Source organism: Lontra canadensis, unplaced genomic scaffold, assembly GCF_010015895.1.
Source record: "Lontra canadensis isolate GAN:19392208 unplaced genomic scaffold, GSC_riverotter_1.0 scaffold41, whole genome shotgun sequence".
In the NCBI taxonomy this organism is placed as follows: domain Eukaryota; kingdom Metazoa; phylum Chordata; class Mammalia; order Carnivora; family Mustelidae; genus Lontra; species Lontra canadensis.
This window is the reverse complement of record NW_022631035.1, coordinates 14,092,382-14,100,129: the sequence shown is the minus strand read 5'-3', so window position 1 is coordinate 14,100,129 and position 7,748 is coordinate 14,092,382.

Here is a 7,748-nt window from a genome sequence, read left to right as displayed (position 1 = left end):
ATGGTATGTGTAGTAAGTTCTGTGGGAACCCAGAGAGCAAGTGTCTGAACCAATGAGAAGGAGGGGTCAGGCATCTGTACTGGGGAGTCCGCTGACCAAAGAATCAGGGAACAGCATTCCAAGCAGAGGGAATAGCATATGCAAAGGTAAGAGGTAAGAGAACACAGCACAATGAAGAGTGACCAATGAGGCTCAGGACAAATGACATTTCAAAAAACCTGGAATTTTCCTTGGGAAAAACTGTCTGATTTTGGCAAGGGGAATGAGTCTCTGATGAGAGCCCTGAAGACCTTAAATTTGAATTTCAGATAAGTAACAAATAATGTTTTTTAGTGTACGTATGCCCCAAATATTGCATGGAATACACTCACACCAAAAAAAAAAAAAAAAAAAAAAAAAGCTGTTTATCTGGAATTCAGATTTAACGGAGCATCCCATATTTTATCTGGCAATCCTAACTAAAAGTCATTGAAGTGTACATTTCTAATAGGTGAATTTTATGGCATGTAAATTACACTTCATTGAAAATTTAGCACAGGGCCTAGATAACATGACTGCTTAAAGAAAAATGAAGCTTTTCCTTCTGCACACTCTCTCCACTCTCTTTCTACACTGGCTCCTGGCAAAATACGATTATAAAAACCACCAGCAACCCAGGCACCCATAGAGGTCACCAGTGCAAATTCAAACCGTTGCCATGGGTTTGTTTTCTTGGGACTCAGGGCTTGCAGAGGACAGACCCCAAGGTCGGAAACACCACAATGCAAACGAGGGAGTTTGGAGCAGTCCTCGGTTTGCTAAGCGCTCCCAACACTAAAATCATCCCCGCCCTACCCGTTGCTAATTTCTGCCCTGCAGTTCAATTCTTATAGGGTGGGAGAGCTACAAATATGAGTCCATACTTCCCTGCTCCTAAGGAGGCACCATCTTTTTTTTTTTTTTAAGATTTTATTTATTTGACAGACAGAGATCACAAGTAGGCAGAGAGGCAGACAGAGAGAGAGAGAGAGAGAGAGAGAGAGGAGGAAGCAGGCTCCCTGCTGAGCAGAGAGCCCAATGTGGGGCTTGATCCCAGGACCCTGGGATCATGACCCGAGCTGAAGGCAGAGGCTTTAACCCACTGAGCCACCCAGGTGCCCCAAGGAAGCACCATCTTAAGAATGGCACACCTAGGGGTTGGTTAAGTGACTGCCTTCTGCTCAGGTCATGATCCTGGAGTCCTGGGACCAAATCCTGCATCAGGCTCCCTGCTCAGCAGGGAGTCTGCTTCTCCTTCAGACTCTCCCTCCCTTCATGCTCTCTCTCTCTCTTATTCTCTCTCTCTCTCTCAAATAAATAAATATGTTTTTAAAAATGGCACACATAGTTTATGCCCACCTGCCAACACACACACTCACACATCATCAGCACTGGATTCAAAAACAAAGGGAAAAATTCCTCCTCTGACCTTTCTACAGGAGAGAAACTTTTTCACCTCCTCCAATCAAATGAGCTTTCCTGTATCTGTGGAGTTCGCTCATAGAATTGCATTTTGTAATTAATGGTAGAATATTACCTTTTTAGAATTAGGAGAACGGCACTTGTGGTAAACACAAAACCACCTGCTGGGAAGCCTGGCTCTTGAGCCATCCAATTACCAAATTCTGACCCGCTGTCAAAATTCTGATAATCTGTTCTTTCCGTGCGCCTCATCTGAGATCTGCGAACTGATTTTCTTGAAGGAAAAGGACTTCTCAATATTCCACTCCGTACTCTTTACTTTCGTGGTAACATTTCCGTCCCAGAGGATTTCACAAAAACTGCCCCCAAACAGTGGGGCAGAGGCAATTTGTACACCGATAAACCTAAGAATCCCATTCCTTAGCTCACCAACTATATAAACAGGGTGATAGGCATTTTCAGTAGGAGAGGGAAGCTCTCGTGGGCATTCTCGTTATCCCGTGGCTGCCTGTGGATGAGGTGGTTCTTGCCGAAGAAACAGATGATAGTAACTGGCCTTTACGGGGGTGCGCTAAGTGGTTTTTCATGCACCGTGGCTCAGTCCTATGTCAGCGCAGCTACAGTAACTCGCCTGTGCTGCTATGGCTCGTCAGGGGCCAACCCCAGGACCTTTGTTTTTACCACACGGTTCAAGTTCCTTCTGCTTTTAGCTGGAGTTACATCAATTTAGCAAGGCTGTTCCTTGTCCATTAGGAACTTTAATCAGTCAAATCCATACACACATACATATAAAATAGAAAAATCATTAACGACTTCGTTAATGCTGTTTTGGGTAAAATTATCCCAATAGTGAGATTTGAGAAATAAGAATATTTGGAGGGATTGTTGATGGGTGAAAAGGTAGGAAACCCAGCCTGCTCAGAATTAAGAGAATTCTGAAGCAGCAAACAGCATTTTGCACTTCTGATAATAGGGTATGAGTGGTGAATTTTTACAGGACTGGGGGAGAGTAACTAGCTAGCTGCCTATTGTCAGTCTTTACATGTCTTTGGCTGTATTTTCCTTCTAATGACTAAATTCCTTTACTAAGCATTCATTTCATTTACCCCGGGGGCTTGAAATAGTAGGGTGTTTCTGAAGGGAGATTTAACTTGTCCCCTCACTCCCACCCCCACCCCATGACTTAAAAGAAAAGCAAACAGTAATAAAAACGATTGGTTACAGGCAGAAACAGTTAATGCGGTCCACCTGTCTATCCCCCGCCCGTTTGAAACTACAGAAATTTGACAATGGCGCCATCTAGTGAAATATTAGGTTAGCTACAAAATCTTTTCTTGCTTTCAAATTTATTCCCAGCAGCTTCTAAGGATCTCTGTATCAGCTTTGGACACCCCCGTTGCTTATTTCACTTTTGGTTGTTATTCCCACTAACAATATATCATTGATGTAAAAAATTATATGAAATATGTAGCGTGAAAATAGTATACAGAAGTGCCTGGCTGGCTCAGTTGGAGGAGCATGAGGCTCTTGGTCTCTGGGTAGTGATTTTGAGCGCTGCTCCCCTCCATGAGGTACAGAGATCACGTAAATAAAAATTTTTTTTTAAGATTTTTATTTATTTATTTGACAGACAAGAGATCACAATAGGCAGAGAGGCAGGCAGAGAGAGAGGAGAGGCTTTAACCCACTGAGCCACCCAGGCGCCCCACGTAAATAAAAATTTTAAAAAATAGCCTATAAAAACGTATTTAAAATAAAACTCCCAGGGGCACCTAGGTGGCTCAGTCAGTTAAGTGTCTGCCTTTGGCTCGGGTCATGATCCCAGGGTCTTGGGATTGAGCCCCACATAGGCTCCTTGTTCATCAGGGAGTCTGCTTCTCCCTCTCCCTCTGCCTGCCACTCCTTCTGCTTGTGCTCTTTGTCAAATGAATGAATAAAATCTTTAAAAAATAAAATAAGGGGCGCCTGGGTGGCTCAGTGGGTTAAAGCCTCTGCCTTTGGCTCAGGTCATGACCTCAGGGTCCTGGGATCGAGCCCCTCATCAGGCTCTCTTCTCAGTGGGGAGCCTGCTCCCCCCACCCCACCTGCCTCTCTGCCTACTTGTGATCTCTGTCAAATAAATAAATAAAATCTTAAAAAAATAAGTAAAATAAAATAAAATAAAACTTCCAGATATAGTACTCTATGCATATACAAGTAAATCGAATAAATACATAAACACAAATTTATAGAGAAATGTATGCTCATATATTCTGTTGTAAATAAATAGGATAATTTGTTATAAATTTCTGCAACGTGTTTTTTTGCACCTTTTGCCCCTCATGAATATATTTCCATTTACATAGAACCACCTTATTTAAAAAAATTTTTAATTAATTAATTAATTAGAGAGCACAGGGGGAGAGGAAAAGAGAGAGAGAATCTCTCAAGCAGACTCCATGCAGAGCACGCTGAGCATGGAGCCTGAGTCGGGCTCAGTCTCTTGACCCCGAGATCATAACTTGAGCTGAAATCAAGATTTGGACACTCAGATTTGAACCACCCAGGCGCCCCTAGCACTACCTCATTTTTATTTTTTTTAAAGATTTTTAAAGATTTTTTTTATTTATTTGAGAGAGAGACCACAGAAGGAGAGGGAGAGGAAGTAGCAGACCCCTCACTGAGTGGAGAGCCCAATGTGGGGCTCGATCCCAGAACCTTGAGATTATGACCTGAGCTGAAGACAGACGCTTAACCGACTGAGCCACCCAGGCGCCCCGAACTACCTCATTTTTTTAAAAATGTCTCCAAAAATTCTCATCATGTATGGGAATTATTCTCAGGGTAGTAAAATTGTTCTAAAGTTAGATTGTGGTGATGGTTGTAGAGCTTAGTGGTTATACTAAAAACCACCTAACTAGCATACTTTTAATTTTATGATATGTATATTTCAATAAAACTATTTAATAAAAGAACCAGATGTCAAAAGAATACCATTATAAGAAGTGCCTGAATTTAAATAACTAGTTTCCAATCGATGAGCACATAAGTATTTGCAGTTTTTTGTGATGACCAGCAAAAGAGCAGGGATGCCCTGTGCCTCTCTTTGCACACTTGTAGATCTAGAGGGAAAATTCCAGGTCTCGAAGACACAGCTCTGGATGCAGGGATTCTGACGTTAGCTGGTGTGGTAGAAGCCACTTCAAATTTCTTCCAAGAATTATAAAGCTTTTAACACATGCTAAAGTAAATTTTTGGTTGAAGGTGGACCTGTGTTCCCCAGTGATTGCAGGTAGCAGAGGAGGGAGATGTGGTTTCTTTTTCTCATGACAAGCTCCTATCGCTAGGTAGGGCTAGGCATCCTGGTTATCCCAGATCTGCTGTACATCAGCTGAATCCCTCTCTTTCCTTTGTTCCTTCCCTTGTCCTGCCCTACTTCTCAGGCCCTTTCCCTTCTCCTTCTGTCACTCCCCCATAGGTCATATACTCATGAAACTCATATGAGGCCCTGTGGCTTAGGAACCCATCCTCGGGCAGGTGGGGGGGGGTGTCTAACTCTTCAGAGTCATTTCTGGGTGATGTCATTAAGGATGTGAATCGTGCTGAAACCTTCATGTGTGTGCCCAAGGAATTCTGTTTTTACCACCTTTCATCAAATAAACATCAGAGACAGTTAAGTAAGTATCTCAAAACTTGGGAATGAAGATGGTGAAAACTGGAAGGTTCTTGGACCTGTGCAGGCTGGTAGTGCCTACAGCACAAACAATTTGGGAACTACGGAATCTTGCATATTCATGTTAACAGAGATGGTGAAGTCTTTGGAAAATGAGACCTTGTTGGGAGCTCTATCCTTAGTGATATTCTAACTGAGATACTACTTTTAGATTTACAAGATTAATTTGATGAAAGACAAATAGAAGATACTAGAGAAATGTAGAAAACATGGCACACCACCTGTGTGTGTGTACAAAACAAAATAAAGTATCGATTCCCAGAAGAAAATTGTGGTATTTTTTAAAAAAATTATTATATGAAAATGCATTTGCTGTCTGGGGGCAGAAGTGAAAATAAATGAATTCTACAGTCACTCAAATGTGTTGAATCCTGTTACTTTACCAAATGGTATTTGTAAAGTTCTATGGAAGGATAAATATTATACTAACAGATTAAATGACTTTTGTGATTTAGAAATATAAGATGATAGAAATACCAGATTTAGAAAAATTACAAACATTTTTATAAGGGCTGGAATGCTTTAAAATTTTGTAATTATTATTGCTCATTGACGGTTGAAGATTTAACACCACGAACAATGTTCTTTTAAAAAATTTTTATTTAGGGGTGCCTGGGTGGCTCAATGGGTTAAAGCCTCTGCCTTTGGCTCAGGTCATGATCCCAGGGAGCCTGCTTCTTTCTCTCTCTCTGCCTGCCTCTCTGCCTACTTGTGATCTCTGTCAAATAAATTTTTTTAAAAATCTTTAAAAATTTTTTTTAATTTAAACTCAGTTGGTAAAAATATAACGTTTTATTAGTTTCAGAGGTAGAGGTCAGTGATTCATCAGTCTTATATAACACCCAGTGCCCATTACATCAAGTGCCCTCCCCAATGTCCATCACCCAGTCACCCCATCCCTCCCACTCCCATCCCCTCCAGCAACCCTCAGTTTGTTTCCTATGAGTAAGAGTCTCTTATGGTTTGTGTCCTTCTCTGATTTTGTCTTGTTTTATTTTTTCCTCTTTCCCCTATGATCCTCTCTTTTGTTTCTTAAATTCCACATATGAGTGAAATCATATGACAATTTCTTTCTCTGATTGACTTAGTTTGCTCAGCATAATACCCTCTAGCTCCATCCACGTCGTTGCAAATGTCAAGATTTCATTTTTTTTTTAAGATTTTATTTATTTATTTGAGAGAGAGACAGTGAGAGAGAGCATGAGCGAGGAGAAGGTCAGAGGGAGAAGCAGACTCCCCATGGAGCTGGGAGCCTGATGTGGGACTCGATCCCGGGACCCCGGGACCATGACCTGAGCTGAAGGCAGTCGTCCAACCAACTGAGCCACCCAGGCATCCCAAGATTTCATTTTTTGATGGCTGAGTAATATTCCATTGTGTATATATACACCACATCTTCTTTATCCATTCTGTGGATGGACATCTGGGCTCTTTCCATAGTTTAGCTATCGTGGACATCGCTGCTATAAACATTGGGGTGCACATGCCCCTTCAGATCACTACATTTGTATCTTTGGGGTAAATACCTAGCAGTGCAATTGCTGGGTCATAGGGTAGCTCTATTTTCAACTTTTAGAGGAACCTCCATAGTGCTTTTCAGAGTGGCTGCACCAGCTTGTATTCCCACCAACAGTGTAGGAGGGTTCCCCTTTCTCTGCATCCTCGCCAACATCTGTCATTTCCTGACTTATTAATTTTAGCCATTCTGACTGGTGTGAGGTGGTATCCCATTGTGGTTTTGATTTGTATTTCCCTGATGCTGAGTGATGTTGAGCACTTTTTCATGTGTCTGTTGGCCATTTGGATGTTTTCTTTGGAGAAATGTCTACCATGAATAATATCCTTTTTTTTTTTTAAGATTTTATTTATTTATTTGACAGAGAGAGATCACAAGTAGACGGAAAGGCAGGCAGAGAGAGAGAGAGAGGGAAGCAGGCTCCCTGCTGAGCAGAGAGCCCAATGCGGGACTCGATCCCAGGACCCCGAGATCATGACCTGAGCTGAAGGCAGCAGCTTAACCCACTGAACCACCCAGGAGCCCCATGAACAATATTCTTGATGTGAAGAGAAATTCTCTATTTATCTGAGACTACACATTGTCCAAAGGCCATCTATTTCAAGGAATTCATTGGAAAAGATCAAGGTAGTTCCCCATATCAAGTCATCCCAGCGAGCTCTGTATCGAAAGACCACACCAACTATTTCTAAACATCAACAAAATTTTGGAAATTATGAGAATGATTTGTTTAACAACTGGCATACAAACTTACATCACTAGTTAAGTAGCTTAGTTTATTTAGAGATAAAAGAGGGGGTGGTGAAGGGATATATTTTTAAATTTTTGATCTGTGCATTGAGTTATGTATTTCCATTACTCTGCTGGTTGTTAGTTTTTTTTTTTCCCCTGTGTGTTTTGTTTTATTTGATTGTTAAATATTTTTAATACCTCTGCATACCTCATAGAGATTTTATAAGGATTAAATGAAATTATCAGTGTAAAGCTCTTAGACAACAGAAAGGAATATACTAACTTTACTTTAGTAAATGTGAGAGGTCCATGGATAAACTTTTCCTTTTTCCATTTGAGACTTCACTC